Below are 10,123 nucleotides of genomic sequence, written 5' to 3'. Positions count from 1 at the left end.
TAAAGGATTTCCTTCAATTAGTTTCTTAAGTTCAACCAGCATCATACCTCGAGCAGATTTAGTATCTCCATATTTGGATAATTGTTCATTCTCCCTAAAGTAGTGATCTATAAAAGTCAGTCAGCAAAGGCGCGATAGATGATGCTTAATACAAAAATTAAAGTAAGATAAATAAGTTCGTTTACAGACAAATGGTTACAAACAAATCAATCGAGTCGTTAATCAAACGATTAAACGCATAAACAAAACAATAAATATGAATTTGTACATTCTGATACATATCTACTTAGAGGTGGCAGTTTTTTTATTTTTTTATTAGCCATGCCGCTGCGCTCGTTGCGGCTGCCCTCACCGCGCCGCTGCGGCTGCACTTGTTGCGCTCGCATGCTCACTGCACCGATCAAATTTTAGTAAAGTACACGGATGGTAAGCCAGAGACAACTGAGGTGATGGCACCAAGCAAGAATGACACAGTGCTGAACACTGCTGTTCCCTATTACCCTGCATATACCAAACAAACTTGCGATTAGTTTATGCACAGCTATTCATAATCATTTTATCATGAAATAAGGATACCTGAACAAATGTCTCGCTCGACCAATAGTTTCCCTTGACGCATTATGCAAGGTTCGCTCGGTCCAACAACTCAAGCAAATGTTTTCTATGTTTTTTAGGGGGAAGATGGGTGCTTCTCTCCACAGGGCATACAAGACACAGGTTGTTGGCGGAAGCCCGCCAAATTTAACATATAAAGTTTTTTTATATGTTAAATATGGCGGGTTGCCGCCAATAACCTGTGTTTTGTATGCCCTGTGGAGAGAAGCACCCATGTTCCCCCTAAAATGCAAAGAAAACATTTGCTTGAGTTGTTGGACCGAGCGAACCTTGCACAGGCTCAGTTTTTGCATCACAACCTCAAACACTTTCAGTTCAGATAGATTACACAGGCTCAGTTTTTGCATCACAGCCTCAAAACACTTTTACTTCAGACAGATTAAGAACACAAGCTCAGCTTATGCATCATAGACTCAACACTTTTAGTTCAGACAGATTAAGAACACAAGCTCAGCTTTCGCATCACAGCCAAACACTTTCAGTTCAGACAGATTAAGAACACAAAATCCGGAGTACACAACAAGAGTAATTTGCCACTAAACTTAAACAACCTTTAAAGCATGATGTACACGTGTTTTAAGCACAAGAAACAAATATGTAACCTGACAGACTCAGCTTATGCATCATAGCCTCAAACACTTTCAGTTCAGACATATTAAGAACACAAGCTCCGTTAGTTCTCGCAAAGTCAACCATCATAAAAAGAAATCAAGTATTAGTAAAGATTTGATATTAGTTATAACCAGTACACTATTAACTTAAAATAAATTTAATATAAATCACATTTTGTCAAGTTGCAAATATAAAAACCTTTATTCTAATGAAGCAGCGTTCAGCGTCACTAAAGCCGATTCCGAGACTCTCCAAGCAGATACACTTTCTCCGGCTGCCAGAAGATCAGAGTGAGCTTGTTCTGTAATAATAGTGATCGTGACAGTCGTTAACCAAAGGTATAACTAATTAAATTCAGTTCAGGAAAAAGCAACACTTTAATTTTGTGTGATCGACAGCTTGCTTGCTGCAGTCTCTATAATATATCAACACTCTTCCATACACTGTTTGAAAGACACCATGCTTGAAAGACAGCATGCTTGCTTCAGTCTCTATAAATAATTCAGAGATATCTACACTCTACTCACACTTTACAAACTCTCAACTACACTCAACTGAAAGACTCAGACATGTAATTGAGAGATGAACACAACTACGGGTAAAGCCATGGCTGCAACACACGGTTGCAAAGTGAGAACTATGCAACCTGGATATTGCCCCGCCAAGATGCTACTCGGATCTTCTATGTACCCTCAAAATACAATCATCATCACAGTCTATTGTGTTATGTAACCCCGCTTTAAAGCATGATGTACAAGAGTAATTTTCCACTAAACTTAAACAACCTTTAAAGCATGATGTACAAGTGTTTTAAGCACAAGAAACACATATGTAACCTCACAGGCTCAGCTTATGCATCATAGCCTTAACAGTTTCAGTTCAGACATATTAAGAACAAAGCTCAGCTTATGCATCATAGAGTCGACAGGCTCAGCTTATGCATCATAGCCTCACAGGCTCAGCTTATGCATCATAGCCTCACAGGCTCAGCTTATGCATCATAGAACACTTGGGAAATGAAAAAGTATATCAAAACATCCCACAGAACAAAACTAAAATCAAAAGTACATAACAATCTATCTTTTCACTATTCCATATCTAAAATTGACCTAACTATCATAATTTTCATTGAACTACAACACTTATCATCCCCAAAAATGACCTAAATATCATAATTATCACAAAACCATGACACTTATCAGTCCCAAAATTAAAGGAAAAGATCAAAATATAACAGAACAAAGTAAAATCAAAACTACAAAAACAATTTATCCTTTCACTATGTCATATCTGAAATTAACCTAACTATCATCACCAAAAATACAAATTCAAATATCACAAAACTTTCAACCTAATTTGAAATAACCGCATCTACTAACAAATCCACATCAAGATTAAAGATAAATCAACATTTAGAACCTAACCTGAGTCGATTCATCACAAAACACATGCGAAAATCCTTCGTAAACCTCAGCTTTCGTCCTTTGAACATCCGTCAATAAGGATATGTGAAGGACAAGATGGTAATTGAACAAGGTGTTGAAAAAACACTTAATGCACAATGTACAACTGTTAAGGCACAAGAAAACACAAACCCTTTTACCCTTTACAAGGGTATACATCTTCCGTCCAAATGTTTTACTTTCTCACACGGATAAATTGAGAGATGAACACAACTACGGGTAAAGCCATGGCTGCAACACACGGTTGCAAAGTGAGAACTATGCAACCTGGATATTGCCCCGCCAAGATGCTACTCGGATCTTCTATGTACCCTCAACATACAATCATCATCACAGTCTATTATGTTATGTAACCCCGCTTTAAAGCATGATGTACAAGAGTAATTTTCCACTAAACTTAAACAACCTTTAAAGCATGATGTACATCATGCTTTAAAGGTTGTTTAACTTTCTCACACAGATCAACATCGGGACCGTCCATTTGACTTCACACGGATCACCATATGCTTTGTCTCTCAATGCTCACACATCTCACAAAACAACATCAGATCTTCTCCATTGATCATCATCACAGTGAGGAAGAGCTTGACGGATGTTCAATTACCATCTTGTCCTGGATCATCATCACAGTCTATTATGCATCATAGCCTCACAGGCTCAGCTTATGCATCATAGAACACTTGGGAAACATCCAAGTGATATATCGTATAGTACTTTATAGAGACTGCAGCAAGCAAGCTGTCTTTCAGACATGTACTTTTAGATCTGTGAATCTGTGATAAGACTTTTACAACTGGAAGACTCAGACATGTAATTGAGAGATGAACACAACTACGGGTAAAGCCATGGCGGCAACACACGGTTGCAAAGTGAGAACTATGCAACCTGGATATTGCCCCGCCAAGATGCTACTCGGATCTTCTATGTACCCTCAAAATACAATCATCATCACAGTCTATTGTGTTATGTAACCCCGCTTTAAAGCATGATGTACAAGAGTATTTTTCCACTAAACTTAAACAACCTTTAGAGCATGATGTACAAGTGTTTTAAGCACAAGAAACACATATGTAACCTCACAGGCTCAGCTTATGCATCATAGCCTTAAAGATAAATCAACATTTAGAACCTAACCTGAGTCGATTCATCACAAAACACATGCGAAAATCCTTCGTAAACCTCAGATTTTCACAAAACCATGACACTTATCAGTCCCAAAAATGAAGGAAAAGATCAAAATATAACAGAATAAAGTAAAATCAAAACTACAAAAACAATTTATCCTTTCACTATGTCATATCTGAAATTAACCTAACTATCATCACCAAAAATACAAATTCAAATATCACAAAACTTTCAACCTAATTTGAAATAACCGCATCTACTAACAAATCCACATCAAGATTAAAGATAAATCAACATCTGTCTTTCAGACATGTACTTTTAGATCTGTGAATCTGTGATAATACTTTTACAACTGGAAGACTCAGACATGTAATTGAGAGATGAACACAACTACGGGTAAAGCCATGGCTGCAACACACGGTTGCAAAGTGAGAACTATGCAACCTGGATATTGCCCCGCCAAGATGCTACTCGGATCTTCTATGTACCCTCAAAATACAATCATCATCACAGTCTATTGTGTTATGTAACCCCGCAGGCTCAGCTTATGCATCATAGCCTTAACAGTTTCAGTTCAGACATATTAAGAACACAAGCTTAGCTTATGCATCATAGAGTCGACAGGCTCAGCTTATGCATCATAGCCTCATAGGCTCAGCTTATGCATCATACCCTCACAGGCTCAGCTTATCCAAGCCATCTAGGTCGTATAACTTAGGACCTTAGTCCGACAACCATCAAACTCTGCCATCTGTCCGGCCCTTAGAAACACCTTTGTCTTACTAATCTGCATGTGACATATAAACAAACAAGTAAACATAAAAAAATTAAAAAGGTAAATCCTAACTAAAACATCGGATGTAGGAAATAACCGCATCTACTAACAAATCCACATCAAACGGATCCCTTGTTCAAATCTGTGGATCCCTTGCCAGATAAAGCTCGTGATACATCTCATGAAACCCTAGATCTGCTCATCGAGCATCCCACAGAACAAACTAAAATCAAAAATACATTACAATCTATCTTTTCACTATTCCATATCTAAATGACCTAAATATCATAATTATCACACAACCATGACACTTATCAGTCCCAAAAATGAAGGAAAAGATCAAAATATAACAGAATAAAGTAAAATCAAAACTACAAAAACAATTTATCCTTTCACTATGTCATATCTGAAATTAACCTAACTATCATCACCAAAAATACAAATTCAAATATCACAAAACTTTCAACATAATTTGAAATAACCGCATCTATCTACTAACAAATCCACATCAAGATTAAAGATAAATCAACATTTAGAACCTAACCTGAGTCGATTCATCACAAAACACATGCGAAAATCCTTCGTAAACCTCAGATTTTCACAAAACCATGACACATATCAGTCCCAAAAATGAAGGAAAAGATCAAAATATAACAGAACAAAGTAAAATCAAAACTACAAAAACAATTTATCCTTTCACTATGTCATATCTGAAATTAACCTAACTATCATCACCAAAAATACAAATTCAAATATCACAAAACTTTCAACCTAATTTGAAATAACCGCATCTACTAACAAATCCACATCAAGATTAAAGATAAATCAACATTTAGAACCTAACCTGAGTCGATTCATCACAAAACACATGCGAAAATCCTTCGTAAACCTCAGATTTCGTCGTTCGAACATCCGTCAACCGCTTCACCAGAAAAGTAAGAATCACAAAAGAACATGGTAAGATATATAACACTCATTGCAACAACATCAGAACATCAAACGGATCCCTTGCCAGATAAAGCTTGTGATAGATCTCATGAAACCCTAGATCTGCTCATGAAACGGATCTGGTGATAGATTCAAACGGATCTGGTGATAGATCTCATGAAACCCTAGATCGCCGAGAAGAGAGAGAGAAGAGAGAGAGAAGAAGATCTGATGTTGTTTTGTGAGATGTGTGAGCATTGAGAGAGAAAGCATATGGTGATCCGTGTGAAGTCAAATGGACGGTCCCGATGTTGATCCGTGTGAGAAAGTAAAACATTTGGACGGCAGATGTATACCCTTGTAAAGGGTAAAAGGGTTTGTGTTTTCTTGTGCCTTAACAGTTGTACATTGTGCATTAAGTGTTTTTTCAACACCTTGTTCAATTACCATCTTGTCCTTCACATATCCTTATTAAAGTAGTATATATATATATATATATATATATATATATATATATATATATATATATATATATATATATATATATATATATATATATATATATATATATATATATTTTTGATAGTCACACGAAAACCGAGCTTGTTAGTAAAATAAAAGGTAAAAATAAAAATGGTTTTTTGTGGGTAAAAAGGGTTTTGGGTTAAGAAATGAAAAGGTTTAGGCTCAAAGGGGTTAACTAGGGGGAATTTTTTGGTAGGTGAAAAGAAAAAATAAAAATAATGGTGTTGAAAGAAAAAGGGTTAGTCCTAATGCCTCCATCATTTACTTAATTGGGTTTAAGTTGGTAAGGATCGGGAATGAATTGTCGTGGCATGTTCTAGAGTCGTAAGAACCAAGCGGCTATTCACACAAGAAACGAAAAATGAGCATTTAGCGTAAAGATGTATATTTGTATGCTCAATAAAGGCTCAAAACTCACTTTTGTGGGAATGGGTTTTTATGTGATCAACTATATATAATCAAATTTTAACTAAGCTTGTCATGCCGTTTGATAATTTTCTTATGTTGGTTCTTTTTATAACGACGCTATCGGTTGTAAACTTATAAAAATATAACCTTTTTAGACTTAGAATTCCCAACTTAAACTTAGACAAGTAAAAAAATGAAAATTTTTGACTCAAAAAATTTGGAGTGATTAGCGGTTCCAATAGAGTTTTGTGTAAGGCTTGTTATTAGGACTTGCAAAATTCAAGGTTTTAGCATCCCCCCACACTTAAATTACACATTGTCCTCAATGTGTCCCAAAAATAATTTTTTAGGTTGATTGAATGTGTAAAATGGTGTTAAAAGCAAAATTTTAGGTTACTGGCAGTCTGGACACGGCCCCGTGTCCATTGGACACGACCCCATGTTCAACTGCCAGTAATGAAAACTTACAGAAGATGGACACGGGGGCGTGTTGGCTGGACACGACCCCGTGTCTGGCAAAAATCTGCAGAAAAATAAACAAACAGCAGATCTGGGAGGTGGGCACGGGGGCGTGTCGGCTGGACACGTCCCCGTGTGGACTGTCTGCAAGGCTGAAAAACAGGTTTCTTCTTCCGGTTTTCCTGTCCTGGCTTTATTAGTGCTAATGATTAGCACTCTAAGCCTCAATTGTACCTGTTTTATCACTAAATACCACACCAAGCAATACCAAACTTCCTAAATTACCGTAGTTAATCATCCAAACCATAAAGTAAAAGAAAAATAAAGCAGAAAGGAAAAAGAAGTTAAGGAAAGTAAATTGTGTAACACTTGGCACGCAGACCGTCAATTGTTTTGATAGATAAAAGGGGACTGTAACCTGTGGGCTCGCCATCCACCCGCTCCTGCTCCTTCTTCAACCTCCTAGTTCATATCCTCATCGCTGTCATCACCTCCGTTCCCATGACCCGCCATATACTCCCGGATGCTTCCGATGTCGTCTTGCATATCGTTGATGTTTCGCTCGATAGCCCCGACCCGGTGTTATGTGTTGTTGGCAAGGTTGTAAGTGTTCCTGGTGCACATGAGGTTTTCCTGCAAAAGATCATGTAAACTTTGAAGGTTAGGAAAACCACCTCCTTGGGAGGAGGATTGGCCCGGATCACCATGGGATTGATACTGGTAGTGGGGAGGTGGAGCGTGAAGGACTAGGGCCTCCTGTGGGTTCCATGCATGGCCTTGCATCCTTTGAAAGCTCACTGATCCATCTTTCGCCTCATAAATTAGGTTCATGGCGCGGCAAATGTGTATATCAACTCGTCCCGACCATGGGCTCCTTTCAAAGGACCTAGGAATGCGCGTGAAGTGCTTGAAGAGGTGGTACACCCATCCTCCAAAGAAGATAGGTGTTGGTGCACAAGCAAGACGGTTCAGATGCATATTTCGAAGCAGGAGATATGGAACATCGAGGGCCCTCCGGTTGTGGATGCAGTGAAGGACTACCAAATCTTTTAACCCAAGAAGGCCGCTACTGTCATGTCTTTGGATAAGAAAGTAAGTGAGGAGCCTATGAATGTAGCGATAAAGCGGATCCATCAGCTTAGTACTCTTTGTGCTGCTCGGGTTGTAGTGTCCTTCACCAATTTGGGCCCATGCGGCTTGGCGCTCATTTTCATCCAGATCTCGCAATCCCCCGGTGTTTTCCTCATTTCCCGAATCTTCTTCCGTATACAGTCCCACTATTGCCCCAAACTGCGTCATAGAGATCGAGTACCTTGTCCCACCACATCGAAATGCAACCCCCTCATTGTCAAACGGGTCACACCTTGAAGTGAAGGTGAAAGTACTGTAGAATTCCATAGTGCATTGATGTACCGAACGAAGTCGAGTGGTCAAGGCAATCCTTAGTGGTCTGGTAACCAGGTTGTTGAATCGGTCGAGGTGGTTCACCAAGGATAATAGGTCCGTGCATGCTTGCCTTGGGTATTCTTCGGGTCTAGTTTGAAGTATCTCGTATCTTGCCCTAGCATCGAGCTCATTCGCGTTAAATCTTGTGAACTTCGACATCTGAAAGAATACACCAAAAGTTAGCACGAAACAGTGAGATTTTCGAAAGAAACTGCAAACAGTGAGCTGGACACGGCCCCGTGCTCAGCGGGCATGACCCCGTGTCCAGGCGTCTGTTACTCAAAAACTTCATTTTTCGACCCGGTCCCGAAAATCTGAAAATTTTTGGCCAAGTAGGTGCGGTTTCCCCCGAAAATGAAACCCCAAGTGCCGTTTTTCTCAAAACAAACCGTTTACCCCTTCAATTTTATCTTTTTCGGTTCAAAAACAAAGGTTTGAGGTTTTTGTGAGAAATCGGGCAAATCTATCAACAATACAAGTGTATTTACTTCCCATTACACTAATCTAAACTAATACTAACAAATTATTTCAAAAATTTGAGGTTCGATCCGGATGAACTTCAAGAACCCTAGATTTTTCCCTAAATTTTTTATGTTTAACTACATGCAAGTAACTAATCTAACTACTACTGATGATAGAATCATACCTTGATGTTGTTAGATCTAGAGGTAACGTCAAAAACCTGCAGAAAATCGCCTCGGACCAGAGCTTTTTCGGGGAAACGGGGCGTGTGGAATGATGTAACTGTTATGAAAAGAGGGTTTTATCCCGACAGTTGCGCCGACACGGCCCCGTGTCCAGCCGACACGGCCCCGTGCCGAGCAAAATTTTTTTTTCGTGCTCGTGTGAATGCCCGTTTTTCCAAATAAGCATGGTTAAAAGACTTACCGCTTTCGATGTATACTTACTTGTTCGTAACATACCAGGTATGATGTGGATGTTTTTTATTCGTTGACCGTTTGAAGCAAGATCTCTTCTTCCTCATCCTCAATGGATCCTTGATAGAGTTTTAGCCGTTGGCCATTGACTTTGAATAGAATCCCATTTCGAGCTTTAATTTCTACTGCACCGTGAGGAAAAATATGGGTGATGGAAAAAGGTCCTGACCACCTAGATTTTAGTTTACCCGGAAATAATCGAAGTCGTGAATTAAACAACAGAACTTGGTCTCCTACTCGAAATTCATTAGGTTTAACATATTTGTCGTGTAAAATTTTCATTCTTTCCTTATAAATTTCAGAGTTAGAGTATGCATAATTCCTTAGTTCGTCTAATTCATTCATTTGACAAAATCGATTTTTACCTGCAGTTTCTAAGTCTAGGTTTACACTTTTTATTGCCCAATAGGCTTTGTGAGCTATTTCTACTGGCAAATGACAACTTTTTCCATAGACAAGCTTATACGGGGTTGTGCCTATAGTGGTTTTATAAGCAGTCAGAAAGGCCCATAAAGCATCATCTAATTTATCAATCCATTCCTTTTTATTTAAACCTACGGTTTTTTCAAGTATTTGTTTTAAAACTCAGTTAGTCACTTCGGCTTGTCCATTTGTTTGAGGGTGATATGCCGTCGAGACCCGGTGATAGACCCCATATCTTGTTAAGATTTTTTTCGAGTTGGTGGTTACAAAAATGGGTACCTCTATCACTTATTAATGATTTGGGTGTTCCAAAACGAGAGAATAATTTTTTCAGAAATCTTACCACTACTCTTCCATCGTTTGTTGGAAGAGCTTTGGCCTCGGCCCATTTAGACAAGTAATCAACC

At 38.5% G+C, this 10,123-nt stretch overlaps 1 long non-coding RNA gene across 1 annotated transcript; it reads right to left on the bottom strand.

Moving 5' to 3' along the window:
* Window positions 1–212: 212 nt before the first annotated feature.
* Window positions 213–637, bottom strand: LOC118482579. The gene is made up of 2 exons (XR_004868648.1): window positions 577–637; window positions 213–501 (listed from the first exon to the last, which is right to left on the bottom strand). It is a non-coding gene; the product is annotated as an uncharacterized LOC118482579 (long non-coding RNA).
* Between the last annotated feature and the right edge of the window lie 9,486 nt (window positions 638–10,123).

This window comes from Helianthus annuus, chromosome 10, assembly GCF_002127325.2.
Source record: "Helianthus annuus cultivar XRQ/B chromosome 10, HanXRQr2.0-SUNRISE, whole genome shotgun sequence".
In the NCBI taxonomy this organism is placed as follows: domain Eukaryota; kingdom Viridiplantae; phylum Streptophyta; class Magnoliopsida; order Asterales; family Asteraceae; genus Helianthus; species Helianthus annuus.
Note: the sequence above shows the minus strand (reverse complement) of the source record. Positions and strands in the feature narration are given on the sequence as shown.